This window comes from Struthio camelus, chromosome 5 (genome assembly GCF_040807025.1).
Source record: "Struthio camelus isolate bStrCam1 chromosome 5, bStrCam1.hap1, whole genome shotgun sequence".
NCBI lineage: Eukaryota > Metazoa > Chordata > Aves > Struthioniformes > Struthionidae > Struthio > Struthio camelus.
This window is the reverse complement of record NC_090946.1, coordinates 24,979,601-24,996,032: the sequence shown is the minus strand read 5'-3', so window position 1 is coordinate 24,996,032 and position 16,432 is coordinate 24,979,601. Positions and strand designations below refer to the sequence as shown.

At 44.3% G+C, this 16,432-nt stretch overlaps 1 protein-coding gene across 5 annotated transcripts in view; it reads right to left on the bottom strand.

Annotated features, from left to right (window-relative positions):
- Window positions 1-15,534, bottom strand: part of MICAL2 (microtubule associated monooxygenase, calponin and LIM domain containing 2) — a 124,465-nt gene extending 108,931 nt beyond the window's left edge. For 3 of the 5 annotated variants that reach the window (XM_068945101.1, XM_068945100.1, XM_068945102.1), the window contains exons 1-2: window positions 15,466-15,534; window positions 13,119-13,227 (exon numbers count right to left, since the gene is read on the bottom strand). The gene's annotated coding sequence lies outside the window, so the exon portion shown is untranslated. Of the gene's footprint in view, window positions 1-13,118; window positions 13,228-14,486; window positions 14,893-15,354; window positions 15,441-15,465 lie in introns of those variants that run through there. The other 2 variants (XM_068945103.1, XM_068945099.1) reach the window with 2 other exon arrangements.
- Window positions 15,535-16,432: the final 898 nt, after the last annotated feature.

Here is a 16,432-nt window from a genome sequence, read left to right as displayed (position 1 = left end):
TACTCAAAATACACAGCAAAACCACACAAAGTGAGTTTTTACTACTTTTTAAAAAAAGATTAATAATAGCCAATATACTAAAATGAAGCTAAATGCCACTCAGCACATCTTACAGCCAATTCTGTTTTCTTGGTATAAATTATGGTTTCAGACGGTAAACATCTGCAAAACGCCAAAGTTCTTTCCTTTAACATCTGTTTGAAATTTTTCCTTCTGATTAGAAAGGAGACATCGGGAATCATAGTTTAGGTGCACAAGAACTCCACGCCTGTGGACAGACCATCATAGCGTTACTTCAGGCATGCTGCACGTGTACAAATACTATGATCTGAACTGAGAAATTTAAGTGCAAGTTACCTCATGCAACTTAAGGTGTCTACTCAGTCTCTTTATCTAAAAATTAAGCTTTCCAAAACCAAGTCCTTAAGTAGGAAGGACGGACAATAGCTCAAAGCAAAAACACCTACTACTGGGCAGATCACTTTTTCCAGGAACTGTTCATGAATTCAGGCATCAGGCAATAAATCTTAATGCCTAGGATCGGTTCTGTTTTCCTCTTACCAACTGCCATATACCCTCTCATTTCCATATACGCAAGCCTTCTCTGTGAGGCACAGCGAGGAATCAGAGGTTTAAGAATCGCAGACAACATAATTAACTAAGATGAATATAGTTTTCACAGAATTTAGAATTTAATTGATCAAATTAATGGACTGCTGGGAGCCACACCCTGCTTCATGAGTTTTCTGAATAGTCTATTAAATGCAAATAAAGGATGCAGCTTTAGAAAAGGAAAGCTTGCAGTGAGAGTACTGAAAAATTAGTTTTTTCTAACAGAGCTGCTAAAAGCTCTATAATAAAGTCCCAAATTTCCATATAGTCTACATCTTCAGAGATAACTTTAGATGATTAAGCTGCATTCATTAAGGGTTAATGTAATGCATAAACAGCATATTCAAACCTGACTCTTGTTTAGACTATTTACCAGAAAGGACATTTTTCAGTTCTGCTCTAGAAGAGCTGAAACACAACATAAACAACAGTAGAAAGTTTATGCTGATGTTCTGGGTTGGAACTACAAAAGCAAAGGGGAAAAAGGAAAAACCAAAAGGAATTTAACATCAGCCAGAAAGTAAGTGTACCTCTTAAGAAAAGGCGCCTGTTATTCAAGTTAAATAATGTTATGAAAATACTGCCAGTGAAAAGGATTAAATGGACAAACTTCAAGCTCTGTGAAAATCCTGCCTATCTTTGCCTGCAATGACACTTAAAATTTCAAGCTCAGAGCAAAATAGCTCTGGTATAACAAATGCTAGGGGGCAGTGGTTTCTTTTTTCATCAGCACCAGATCTCCCCCTTTCAGTAGGATGTCACAGCATGGGTCAGGTGGCATCAGAGCGCCTTACAGCGCAGGGGCATCCTCCTAGCAGGGCTCTCCTTTGTACGCAGGGGGACACAGAGATGGAGGTGACTGCGCTGTGAAAAGAGCGGCACGCGAAGCAGGAACACGCAGACCGCGTTAGTCAGTGATCGCGGCAGTTTTGTTAGTCCCCCTTCGAGCCTTGGGGCAATCGAGAAGGATGGGGCAGCGGGATGGACCACGCACTTGTGGCGGAAAAAAAATGGGACTGCCGAGGCAGGACAGTGCCCCAGGAGGAGACCCTGCCACTGGCCAACAGCAACGTGCCACCAGCAAGAGCTCTGCAGTGAGGGCCCTGAGAACCAGGAATGCTGACATGAGACTTCTTCCTGTAGGATATTTTTTGAGAAAGGAAATTAATATTTGCTTCTTTTTTAAAACAAAAAAACAAAATAATGGCTGTGCTGAAGCAAACTGCCCTGCATAAGTCTTGGGAGGGAAAAAGGAACAGCACTGATGTTAGCTTTCACAGAACATATGCCAAAATTTCTCATAAGTACATAAAGATTGTATTTTCAAGTGTGGATGTCTGGTTATACGGCTTCTCTCCAGTCTGCTTCCCTCTCATTAACGAGGCTGTGCCAATTACCCAGGAGGTCACCAGATGCCAAGCTCTCCCGGCCAGGATAAAGCAATCAGCAGGGCTGCCCCAAGTATCTACACATCCGACTTTGGCATCAGTAACCAGGATTAACCCACTGAAAACAGACTATACTGCATTGCCAGTTATCAAAGAAAAAAAAAACATTATGAGCATTATTTTCATACGTATATACACATATGCTTTTAACAGAATTAATTGTTATTATATGTCCTTTTTTTTTTAAACACAGGCTAGCACTCAATCAGTATTTCCTATATTCACAATATTAATGTTTATCAGTCACTCCAAAATCCATATGAAGCACAAACAAGTTAAAGAAAGAAGAAGTAAAAAAAACCCCAAAACAAAAAAGCAGCTCTGAGTTGTTAATGGTGGGTTCTTGGGTTAAGCTACTGTCAATTTACCAACAAATACCAGTCACTGCATGACACTGGAAAATTGTGAAGAAGCACCCAGAAAGGTCCACCAGAGAGTGGTGAAAAAACAGAAAATTTAAGTAAAACACCAAGCTCTGTGCTATGGAACAGTTATGTAAGAAAATGGGGGGGGGGGGGGAAGAGTTTGCTTTATAGCTGTGGTTTTTTTTTTTTTTTTTGGTCCTTGTAAGCTGGACCCATAGTTATCAGAACAGACTAGAAAAGACATCATTTCTGAAAGTAGAAGCAGTATTTTGGGAAGAAAATGTGCTGGATGACTTCTACCCTCTTTCAGCCTTGCCTTCCCAAAAGCTAAAGAAAAACAAAGTACAAACAAAAAACCCAAACAAAGATTCCAATAGAGTTACAAAAACATCACCCATTTCTGCTGCAGAAAAATCCTCTCAGCAGACAAAGAATTTCTCAAAAGATTATTTGGGGAAAATTCATCAGAAAAAAAATTTAACAGTGGGAATTAAACATTAGGAAGCAGCCTCTTCAAACAAACCTCTGGAAGCAGAGCAGAATTAGAATTAAGCAACAACAGAAGAGATGACAAACTGTCATTGTTTTCATAAGGCGAGCTGGTGGAATTAAATTATGATTCACCTTCTTCAGCATAGAAGAGTATACGGTATAATACTAAAAAAGCACTTTATTAATAGTAATTGTTCATCACACATATTGTAAAGCCTAGTTCCAAAGGGCTGAGGTTTATATCCACTATGTCTGCACTGTCAACAATATTGAAGGTCAAAAGAGGTGGATGCGTCTTCCTACATTAAAGCCTTTATGTAACATTGGCCACTTGCTTCCAATCACCTAACAAATGCAATAAGCTGTGCTTAAACACATAAAGGATGTTATCATCAGACTCTTCGTTAATCATTCCCTCATCTGGAAAATTTTTCCACTTTCCCACTTACATGCAATGAAATACAGGTATGCATGCTAGGAATGTACGTATTCCTAAAGTACCAAGGCAACAAATGGGAACGTCAATAACTTTCTCAAAAGTTACTTTTCTCTCACTGTCACCTAGTGCAAACATTTGCTGTACTGCACAAAACACCTGATATTTTTGAACAGAAGAACGCAATCTGTAGGAGGCTTTGGCCAACATCAACACATATATCTGAAAGTCAAGATTAACAGTGGTTTCAAGAGTTGAGCATGTGTAAGTGCAAAAACCTAACAGGTACGCTAGATATCTGAAATCCTGAAAGTTTTTGGACAAATGTTTCATTCTCATGTATTAACGGCCATTGAAACCACTTCATTCCCATGTATTAACACAAAGTTACATGTAGAGGCTACAGCTGCCTGGGATCCTGAAATGATAGATGCAGCAATTATTCATTGCTTCTTTAAGCATAACGCTTGTAGCTCCACAGCGGATTAAAAACATTAGATTTTGTCTCCTTCCTATAGCTACCAGGAGACAGAACTAAGGCGGCTCTCAGCAAGGTTAGAAGTTTCAGAGAGAAAAGATTAACCGGTTCTATCTTTGTGGAGTGCCTGGTACAGCAAGGTCCTGATTAGAGTTGGCTTTGTTAGAGAAAACAACATTTTAAAAAGGAAAGTGATTTATGAAACATCTTTGGTCAATGCATTTTTGCTTTAACACAGCCCAGACACGACAAGTCAGCCAGATACCCAACAGCTGGGGCAGGAGCTCAACCCCAGCACTCCAGGCTCCCAGAGCCGCCACAAGGTGGGTCCAAGCCCACAGAGCTGCCGCCCCGGCCCCAGGGCCCTGCAGCACTGGCCCGGCAGCTGGAAAGCTGTCACAGCCTGACACGCGTCAAGGGCCGTCCTCCTTGATGCGTCCGCATTTCCAAAAATGGAAATTGGGGAGTGGGAACAGTCAAAGGTTTTTCAAACATGAGGAAATTCTGGAAGTTTTTATCCAAATTCTAATCAGAGCAAAACCTAAAATCCTCTCGCTGAAACGCACTTACATGAAACAAGCCAATGGAAGCCGCTGAGATGCATTTCATTACTACACTTCCTTCATATATAGCTCAAACAATTCTAATACCCCTACATCTTACACAGATCGAGAAGAAGAAATCAAGAACTGACCGAGAAAAGAAAAGAGAGGGGATATAGAAAAAAACATTTTTTGATATAATCTATTCATAAACATTATGAAATTTATCCATTTTGCAAACATGGTTTTTAAGAAAAAGAAGTTTATTCACTGAGCCAGAGGCCTTTCACTAGTTTGCACTTCTCTGGTTTTACACTACCATGGATTTCTCCCTCTCTTCCAAGGGCAGGCAAACAGTAGCGCTTATATTTCACTGAAACGTGCAGCCAGGCCTTTACCTACATGCAATTTATCAAGCTTTAGCTCTCCAGGAAAAAAGAGATAGCTAACACCTTGATAGGGCACATTATTCTTGTGAATAAGTACTAATGCAACCGGTGCCCCAAGAGCTAAATACACAGAAGGGCAGAGGCTTTGATGCACTGTCTTTCGAACGTGGGACATCCTTGGAGCTCACTACAGGGGGTTCTGGGTGTTCATAAATCCATGAAAACAGCACAAAACTAGCTTTTACTGGTGCCGCAGCCTCCACCACAACACAGAACACAGTGATGGACAAGTGGGCTGAAAGACCACCACGCAGCACCACTCACTCCTCTGCTGCAAAGGAAGCCCAAATTGGCAAAAGCCACCCTATTGGAAGGGTGTTTAAAGATCATCATCCACCACCTTTTGGCCTTGTAAAGCTTTGGGGGGGGAGGGGGGGGCAGGGAAGAGCTTCAGACCTACTGTTGGACACCTCTTGCTACTCTTTCCAGCTAGGACTTTGGGTTTTTTTTTTTTTTTAAGATACGTGAAATGTTTTGTTTTAAACACTGTTTTCACTGCTACTCAGATTACCAAAGAGAACGAACAAGAGAAACAGTGTAAAGCAAAGAAAAGCAATGATACTTCTGAAGCAAAAAGCTGAACTATGATACATGTAAAATCACAGTATTTCTTCTTTCAATTCTGAACTGAAGTTAAAAACAGGTTCTTCAGTACACACTGCACCCAAAGGCATGTGGCCCCGACTCACCGTCAGGTGTAGCACCAGTGTGCCGTCTGCCCAAAACAATCCACTTAGCATGAGCTCATCTCTCTCAAAAAAGTGAGACTCAACATACAAATTAAACCTCAGATGAAATACTCCAGGGAGAAAGAAGTAAGGAACAACTTTTTATCAGCTCTGAAAGCAAAATACTCATGCAACAATGTTTCCTTTTGCATTCAAGTCGCACTATAGCCAAATTCTACTTAAAGAAAACTCTGGAACCAACAGCCCAAGGAAAGAGAGAAATAAAATCCAAAAAGCACAGCAGAATAAAGAAAGCGTGTGTACCAGTTGAGAGATTCCACAGTGCATTTCTAAATCATAAACCCTTAAGTGGAGCTAGGAAGTGACCACACACAAAATCACATACACGCACACCCAAGGACATGGTGCAGCGGCTGGGCTTACGAGTGCATCCCCCCCCAGGGCTCCTGCTGCCAGGAATTTGGGGCCTCTGAGGAAACTTGCCTGCAGTATTTCATACAACGGCTTATCTCCGCTCCATGGCCCAAAGCCCTCCCTGCCCCAGCACACTGAGCTGAGGCTCCTTCACCTCTGCCCACACCACCTGCTGCTGGAGGCGGCCAGCGCACCGCCGTGGGGGAGGCTCCCTGCCTCCCTCGTGCATACTGCCTTTAAGAATAGGAGCAGAACCCAGCTACCACGCGCTTACATCTCCCGCACCAGAAAACCCAGGCTGTTAGTAAGGATGAACACAATTAACATGCAAGTTTCCAAATGGATTTCACTATGTTCTTGCTTTAACCTCGTTTTTCTCTGGTCCCTACAAGTGCCCACCCGTGTGTCTTATGGCACAAAGCTGAGAACTTCACTGCTGGAATTTTAAATTTTAAGCAAAAGCTATAGAAATATAATCCAGAATATAGGCTTAGAGGGGAGAAAAGCAAGGGAGGAAAAGGTACAGGCAGAAACACGGATGAGCAGCTTAAATGTGATTTGAGCAGAAAAAAGAAGAATTTTTGGCCCAAGTCCTGCTGCCATTTAGTCACTTTCTTGCAGAAGTTCACTGCAGTTATAAAATTGTAAGTGATACTGGCCAGCAACGTCAGGTCAAAATATCTCGAGTGAAATCTTAAACACGCGATACAAGCAAAAAGTTCAGCTGTTTCCACCTCTCTTTAGCATTGGCAAGGTTATCATTACACCGTGGCACTGCTGTAAAACAAATCCAGTCATCTAAAATTGCACCACGGGGAGGATGGCTCTGCTGAAAACAGGGGAGGATCTGCATCCGCCGGGGTGTGCCAAGCGAAACTCGCAGCGGCACAGCGCGTGACTAAGCATGTCCTCCAGTATGGCAATGCTCAACCACCACTGTGGAAATAAAGGTTATTTCTTCCATCCCCCTTGTTCCTACAGGTAACAAAGTTAGCTGTAGGTATGGGAAAAGCTGGTACATTGCAAGTGAAGTCTAGGAAGCATTAACAGGGAAAGAAGTCACAAAATACAAAACAACTATTTGAAAAGGATAATGACTGTGAATATTATATCTAAAATAAAAATGTACCAGAGAGGAAACAGTGGAAATTAGAATCCTACCTCAAAAACAGAAAGGTAACTGCAAATACACCTGACAGGAATTATTAATGTGAAGACTATCCTGTAAAGTAGGGAAATACTTAATACAAACGTTGCGGTTTTTGCTTAATTCTAATCAGCAGGGAAAGAAGGGTTAATATTTACGCTGTCAATATCAATTTCTAATGACCAGGCCCAGAACCATCAATTAGTTTTCATTTTAAATTCCCTACACCTGGCAGAGACAAGAAAAGCTCTTTCTTCTTGCGATCTTCCTCCAAGGAAACAGGAAAATCATTTAAATCAAAATCGAATCATCATGCACAGAAAGAAAATACCATCTGGCTTACTCTCCTTCTCCAAAATTAAAAAAAAGAAATTAATTTCAGCCCTACTTCTGGCATAATATCATAACAAAGTATTAGACAATGGACCAAACTCAAATGGAAAGAAAGAAATTTGGACTGAAAACATGAGCTGCTTCTTAGTATGAGGAGAGGTGTAATTTTCCCATTAGAGAAACAGTCATTAAAAATAAATGCAACTAAGACTTCCATGAACTCTTCAGAAGCAGTGATCATAACCCAAAGTTCACTGATATCTACGACGAAAGTTAGATAAAGCAACAAAGAAAATTTGTTTGCTTTCTGCTTTGCAGAGGTACCAGTAGTTCTCTTTCTCATATACACTTTCAATAAACTTTGCATGGGGGTTAGTGTATTGGCTACAGGACAGCTGATCAGGCAAAACAGAGGAAAGCTTTACAATTCTTTGCTTGTCTGTATGCTACTTCAGGAGAGTCAAAAATTTGAATAGTAGTAGTTCGCAGACTCTCTGAGCACAAAATTACTAGAGTGAAAAATCTGGGATATATTGCACCAATACTCACAATCTCGGATGCAAATACAGACCTGCTTCACATTATATGCCATTCCTTTATTTACTTTAGAAAACAGTGAACTGAAGAGTGACACTTAGATAACTATTTTCCAGAAGCAGATATTTGTAGTTATATTAGTCTGAGATTTCAAAGGAGCCCAAATCACTTCAGGAAAAAATGTATCCTATTAAATTCTATGTCAGTTATGTCCTTTTGAATGTTTTACTTGTCAAAAAAAAAAAATCACACCTCAAGAGGCAAGAGCTTCATACTAACATTGCTTTGTAGAACTACCTGCTTTATTTGACCATCTGAAGGGTGTATATAAATGCTCCTTTAGAAAAAGCTGAGTCAAAAAACTGTCAAACACAGTATCAACTCATTTGTATATTTTATTGAAGGTCACGTTGTACCTTGGACCTACCTTTATAAGGAAAGTGTTGTGAACAACATATTAGTGTTGCACCTTGCCCTTAAATAGCTGTATAATTCCTTTTGTTCTGTATTAACCCATGATAAATGCCCTGTAAGTGGGAGACAAATACTCTGACTCCATAACTCAGCTTGAAGAGGCTTCTACAAGCACGTTACTAATAGCGTCAGTCCATTCATTAAGTCAAACAGGAGCTAAAGAAACAGCTACACACAGGTCCAGTGGAATGTATTTAAATATAAACATAAATAAGGCTTTAAGATGTTACCAAGCTTCTGCATTTACCATGAAAAACCATTAGAAATATTACTGGAGCCCTCTACACACATCTATTCAGGGAAAAAAACACGACTCCTTTCTTGATTTAAAAAAAAAAAAAAAACAACACACACACACACACACACACACACACACAGAAAGAAAATAACCCTGCTCTTGGCATTTCTGCATGAGCAAGTGTAAGATAAAAACCTCGTGGCCCCCTCCTTTCCCACTTAAATCCAGAGAGGAAACCACATTGCTGTGAGTTTTCACCCCAGAGGGCAGGGGATGCCTGCTGCTTCCCAGCTCCCGGGGGTGAGTTTCTTGCCCTAGGATACGTTGTCTGCAGTGAAGGGCAAAGGACAGTGTGCTGCCCCAGGTCAGCATCCCACTGCACCACTCGGGGGAAGCGCTGCTCCCCAAGGCGTAAAGAGCCTCCCGCCTATGCACTACTCCATACTCATCTTGACAATTGAGGGTGTTTTTTTTTTTCTTTAAATAAACATGTACAAAGCAGGTTGGCCTGGTGCACATTAACATATCTTCCTGTCCACTTATCTAAGCAGAGTTACAAATAAGATGTGCCTGAGCCGTAACATTGGTTGTGCAGCCCTGCAGCACATCCCAGGGAGTATTACCTTACTCATCATCCCTCCGCTGCAATTCCAGCTCAAATACCTGCTCCCAAATAGATACCAGGTAGCCAGGACAAGACACAGTGCCTCATTAAATATTTGGCATGTTGTCTCAAATTACTTTTGACACACATGGTTATTTATACTTCGTGGCACACTGCATGCTGCTGTGACAAGATAGCATCACATAACACTGTATGCCAGGAATGCAGGCAACAGATTTAAACCAATCCTCACTTCAAGACACTTTTACTACGAAGCAGGTCACAAACTGAGTAATATCCGCTTTATGCGCTGAAAACCGTATGTTATTCATTTCCAGGAAGTAAAATCAACCACCCTTAATCCTTCTCCCCCTCACACACACATCCCATCACGAACAATAGAAAGAGGTCTTAACAGGTTTACTATTGGGACGTATTTACTTCAGCCCACAAAGCTCATTCCTTTTAATGCATTCGCTACAATTCCTTCTAATGTTGACTCGGTACAGAGACACTGATTCAAAGAGCAATCCCAGCAAGAGGTATTCGGTTATATCAACTCAATTCAGCTTTGAATTATGCACCAATAGTTCATATTTATGGAGCTTGTTTCCAAGCCCTAAACATATGCACATTTCCAATACTCATTCGGCCACATTGATGTTCTGAACACACATACTGTAGGGAGGGGTATCAGCTGTTACTAAGACACAGAAGACGCCTGTGTTTGCATTCATGTCATGAAGTAAAACTCTGAAATCTGAAAGATGGCATTAGACTTCAATATTCTGCTGTCCCTGCAGCTGTGCAATAACTTATCCAAACTCTTAACTTTTTGAATTGATAAAGAAATAAAGCACAGGTGACCACCAGGGGAATTCTCAGCACTCAGTGAAACGAGGAAGCCAAATATTGAGCAGAAGGCTGGCAGTTTGAATCTGAAAGAGAACTCATCCATACGAATTATCCAAAGCCAAGTATCACATTTCTTTAGGGCAATCAGGATGGAAATCAGGCCTGGAGAAGGAAGATTTTGCTCTCAGAAAGATGCCTCCTTAATGAGGCAATGAAATACACATGAAGGTGCTGTTCCACGCTTGAGAAAGATCTCTCACTGGGAGAAAAGCAATGGAGATTCAAGAGCATACACAGTGCCCAGACACATCCACTGCTGGGGTGAAGCGAGGCAGACAAGAGGATAAAAATCAGCTTGACCATGCACTTAATACCATGAAGTCAAGCCCAAGTACTCCCTGCACCACAAGCCCTGAACCTTCTCTCCTAATGAGTTCAAACCGATACTTAAACATTATTCCCCAGCTCAGCAGAAGGTGACACAGCATAAGGAAAATTCATAATAAACAGCCTGATAACAAGCATATACAAGAGATGATCCTGCGCAAAAGGAAGCTTCTCTCATGAGTAAGAGGAAACCAAAAACCACCCACTGTCTCATAGAATAAAACTTACTGAGGGTGTGTTTAACCAAAGAGGGTTTTTTTTCAGCTGAAAAGAGCGCCAGCAGAAACACTGCGTTGCATTATGAATTCCTCCCTTGCTTTTAGCAACTGTCTTCAGAGACTGCATTCGTTTCTCTGAATTCATCTGTGTTGCCCTCGTGCACACAGGTTTGAAGGCCAAGGCTATTGCACATGCCAAACACCACTAACAGATGGGACTCACCTCAGCCAGTAACAAGGATTACAGTTATTGCGATGCACTCTCATCCGATTACAGGCGAATAAGAATCCCACTATCTGGCAAACCCAAGTCTTCCCAAAGAGGGGTAGGGGGAAGCATATTCTGCTTCTGCTTTAGCATCTGCTCTGCTTTTTTTCCCCCCCCAAAAGGGTTAATATTTTTATGCTGGACTCCTTGATATTTTATTCACGCATGACAGACTAGGAACAAATATCTTGGAAGATTTAAAAGCCTTCCAACCGGCTATTCAGGTAAGAAAGCACCAAACTATGTTACGTAAAGTAAGGACCATTTTGATGCACTCAGCCTTAAAAACAACACTGTATAAAAGAAATCTTAACTCCTCTCTGTTGCAAATTTTATAGATATTTAAATTGTTGTAAAACAATTTAAACATCAATTGCAAAAATCCCCGTATATTCCCAAAAGATGCTCATGGCATTGGAAATTGTTTCGATGCTTGGATATGGCCATCGCACAGAAGCATGGATCTTCCAGATCCCAGCTGCTAGCCTTCTGCTCAATATTTGGTTTCCCCCCTTTCGCTTAATCGAAACACCTTCTTGTGCATTACTACAGTCTACACAGGCAGTAATCTGCAAGCTTAAAAAGTCTGAGAAGAGTTTATCACGGGCTAACGGATCCGAAGAAATTGCTTTTGAAGAAGCCAAAACTCCATAACTACACATTTACAACGCTGGGCACAGTCATTTGAAAATCCAGATTGGTAATATCGACTTGGCTGAAGGTAGCACATAGAGAAACGTCACTTTTCTAGATCAATGCAGATGAGATTCTGGTGACAAAAAAAAATTTAGATCTAATCCACATATTCACAACACACAGCTCAGTAAGCCTTCTGCCTAAAGGAGCCAGGTCCCAAATACATAGCATTTTGAGACCAATTAACAAAACGCAGCAAAGTGTACAGGAACAGAGAGGAAGGCTAATCGCTGAACTGATGTTTTGTCCTCAGAAATATTTTCTGCTCACGAGGTCTTATCATCATGACTTCAGGAGGAAAAAAGCAAGAAGAAATAAACTCACATTCAGATTTTCTGCTACTTACATCAGTGTTACTGGGACACAGAAATAAAACCAAGCAGAACTTGAACTAACAGTAGTTTTAAGTGTCTATTTTAATTTAGTGCTGTGGCAGTATCTACCTGTCCTGACAAGGAATCACGCTTCTCTCGCCTCCATGTTGTATGTTGCTCACAAAAATTTGGAGGTAAACAAAACAAACAAACAACCTTCACTGAATGGAGGTCGGGTGCAGGAAAAGGGCTAGAGAGGATCTCACATTTAAGCACAAGACAAAATTTTTTTCCTTTCATGGAACTAAGGCAGACTCTAAATAGGACTAAAGATCAGCTTGGAGATGTTTTCATTTGCTTGTAAACGCAACTATGTGTAGATGAAAGAGTTGTAGTCTTAGTCATCTTCTCCATGTCAAAAATAAACCGAGCAATTTCCAGAATGTGTCATAATACAATATTAACTACGTATCTGCACAGTCACTGAATCAATGGCCACTTAATAGCCTTAATTTAGAATATCTGTGTTTTCCAGAATCAGTGCAACATAGGATGCTGGAATAACCTGAACTATTAACACCACTTTTGAAGGAGTCATTCTGGAGCAAAAACATCTCTAAAAGTGGTCCCAAAGACAAGTAAAGCAGAATCCCTCCCTCCGCCATGCCCCTGGGAGGCAGGGCCTCGTCCACCAGGACGCAGGACTTTGCCCCAACACCAGGGGAGCCGAGTCGAGATCGGGAGCTCCTGCGGAAGGCTGGACGTTACCAAGGACTCACAACAAACCTTGCAATCACGTGGAAGATTTCCAGTGGGAAATACATGGCATTTGAAAGTTTTCCCTTGAGTATTCAAGATGCCAATTATAAAATACCAAAGCAGTGAGGCAGCTGGAGCAGATACAAGGTACGTGCTAGAAGAGGTGGAAGGCCTGAAGCACGCTTACAGAGAAACAGGATAACAATTGCCTCTCCTGTTTTAAGGTTTCTTAAAGAACGTTTCCATCCCCAAAATAAGCTCTCTCATCTCTGCAAGGAATGGGACATGGACACTGGAAAAGAAAACTCTGCTTCAGGATATCTTAGAAGAAAAAAAATGTTTATCTTTTCAGACAATACTTACTTCTAGATTCTAGACAAAACTCGGGCAAATCTGAACTCCTCACAAACTGCAGCGCAACCACCGCTCCAACGCTGGGCATGTCAGACTGCTCTGCGCTTCAGGAGCAACACTAAGAAGCATTAAGAACAAGAAAAAGAAATTCAGAGTTTTAAATAGACATGATTTCTCATTTCTGCACTTCCCATACCAAGCCAAGTCACTTGCTGCAGGGCAAGAGGAATCCAAACGCCGCATCCTTCTGGTTTTCCATCCGGGCTCCACATCTCTACCCCACATTATAAGCTGCATCTCCAATATCTTTTTCTAGTACTATGGAGAGAACAGGATTAACCGATGTCAAGCAGCATTTTAAACCTTTTATTCCTCAGGTATTGACTTCACAGGTCTTCCCAGCATAGGGGATGGCATGTGTTTTCCAGCAACAAACCTGAAAAGCAGAGCTGAATAAAATGCAAGAATCAAATGCACAAGTATCTAGCTAGCCCGTCCAGTCATAAAACAGCCTGTCTTGCAGCATGGAGAAAGCCAAGCTGTAGGAAAAAAACACTGAGAATTTCCAAACGTTAAAGTTTAAAACTGGAAAAGACCACTATAACCAGGTGTACCTACTCACAGCAGCTGATGTATGGAATATTAATCTCTGTGCTTTGGGAGTATGTTGGTTGTGACCCTGTTACCCCAGCTCAGCGCCACCACAACTTCTGTTATCTGCCGAAAGGGGGGAGGGAGCTGTGATAAGGCGGGGTGGGGCTGGATCCAAAGTCAGGGCAGCAGAGTGCCCAATTAGCACTAGCAAATAAAATGGTCACAGAGGTAAAGGCAGCACTTCTATTTTAACAACAGTTTGTATTTTTAAGTACAGAATTGTAAAATTCTTCTGTGTTTTTCACATTTATAAAGTGAAACACGAGAAAAATCAAAATCAAACACAAGGTTCAGTCTGAGTAAGACCGGAATGTGTTGACTGTTCAGTCCTTCAGAGCAATTTCAGCTCCTAAAACATTCACTGACTTCATTATACACAGGGAAAAAATATATATATATATATAATGGTGCTAAGTATATATAAAACGGTGCTTTACAAGTGAATTCTCCATGTGATTTGTACTACAAAAAGGACAGAAATCAGTTTATTTAGAGAAATACTCAGATACTTCAAACTAATTACACATGGACACGCACTCGTTTAGAGTGCTTGCGTAAATGATAGCATGCACGATTTCCAGGTCGTTTTTTGTTTAATCTCCTTTCCACCCCTGTATTATTTTCAGGGACCACTGCAGCATGGCGAAAGGAGGGAGGTGAGCTGCTGCCCTCTTTCCTCCCCGACCAAGGCCCTTCACGAACACCAACCAGACGTTAACGTACCTGGGAGGCGAGCGTGACGAGCTTTACTATACCATTTCAAAGATTGGGAAACCGAGTCACGGGGAGATGAAGAGCTTCCTCAAAACCGACAGCCAGGCGAGCGGCGGTGCCCGACAGGCCGCGCCGGACAGGCCGTGGCCACCCCAGGCCCCAGGGCCGTGCCGGCAGCGTGGGACGGCACACGCCGCCTTGTTATGAGAGCTGGGGCCTCTGGGGCAAAAAAGCCCCCGGCTCTCCTCTGAGGCGTCCCGGCCCCGCCAGCGTGCCTCGATGTTGACCGGCCGGGACCATCTCCGGGTGAAGACGGCAGTTTGGTTTTCCTGCTCGGATCGCGCCTGGGCTGGAATTCAGTACCAGCGCGGCTGCCCCATTACAAAGGGGTCCCCCCCCCCACCCCCAAGCCGGCAGAGGCCGCCAGGGCTTTTCAGATAAGCTCGTCGCAGAACCGAAAGCCTGTCTGACACCGGTTCAAGCCCACAAGCCTCGGGGCAAACAAAACCTGCCTTCACGACTCCTCGCGCCGACCCGCTGCCAACGGCCCGAGATCACGTCACGCGCTGAATTAACACGTTTAAAAAAAAAAAAAAAAAAAGGAGGTAGCGAACGTGCCGCGACAGCCACCGCCACGGATTAAGCCACGCTTGAAAGCGCCGAGGAAAGGAAAAAAGAAGGAGGGAGGGAGGGAGGGAGCCGCCGATGCCGCCCTCCGTCCCGAGCGGGGAGCGCAGGGGGGCGTCAGGCCCCGCCGCCGCCCGCTCCCCCCGCTCCACGCGCAGGCGGCGCCCCGACACACCACGCGCTCCCACCTGCCCGGCCCGGCCCGGCCCCCGCCCCGCAGCCCGCGACCCCCCGCCGAGAGCCGCCGCACCTGCTCCGCACCCGCCGCCGCCGCACCTGCTCGCTCCCTCGCCCGCCGTGGCGCCGCGCCGCGCCGCGCGCCCACCCGCCGCCCCCTGGCCCCACGCGCGCGCCCGCTTACCGCTGGCGGCGGCGGCGCCGCTCCGCCCGCCGCCCCCCGCCCGGCCCCGCTGCGCCCGGCTCCGCGCGGCGCCCCGAGCGCGGCTCGGCTCGGCGCGGGGCGGGGCGGGGCAGGGGGCGGGGCCTGGCGGCGGCCGCCCCCGCCCGCCCGCCCGGCGGCGGCGTGGGGTGCGCGCGTGGGGCCGGGGGCCGGGGCCCGAGCCCGCCGAAGGCGAGGCCTCTTCCCCGCGTCTCTCCCTCTCGAGACTCGAGGTTCTTCCACCTACTTCTTCCTTTCAGAGGGTTTCCCCCCACACGCACACAACTCTCCCTCCTAAAGGCGAGTTTTTCCCCCACACGTTTTCTCTCAGAACGAGCTTTTCCCTCCCCATGCACTTTTCCCCCTCAAAGATGAGGGTTTTTTCCACACAACTGCCTCCCAAAGACTTCCGCCGCCCCCCCCCCCAACACGCACCTTTTCCCCTCTCAAAAACGAGCTTTCCCACCCGTTTCCCCTCTCCCACACGCGTTTCCCCGCACAGCTGCATCCCTCGGGGAGCCCCGCGCCCCACGGAGCTGCCCCCGGGGAAGCGGCGGCTGCACCTGGCGGAGCCGACAGCAGGGAACTAAAACTTGGGGGTTTATTTCTTATTTTTTTTTTTTCCCCCTCGTTTAGGTTCCGTATTGGAGCAGGCTGGAAGGCTGCCGTATACTCAGGCGTGTAAGAAGATTATGTCAGCAGCGGGCAGAGGACTACTGGAAGGAAAGTCCAGGGTACGTGACTAACAGCGCTTGCGCTGCCCTCACTTGACTTTTAACGGTTAAGCACATCTGGCTGTGAAAGGGAGGTTTTATGAAAAAAGAGAAAAACACCCCATTAGAGCCTCTCACCGTTCCTCTTAGCTCACCTGCAGCACCCCCCCCCCCCAGCATCTTGGGGCACGCCGTGTGGGCGCTGCACCTCCAGTGACCCAGGAGAGGGCCGCAGC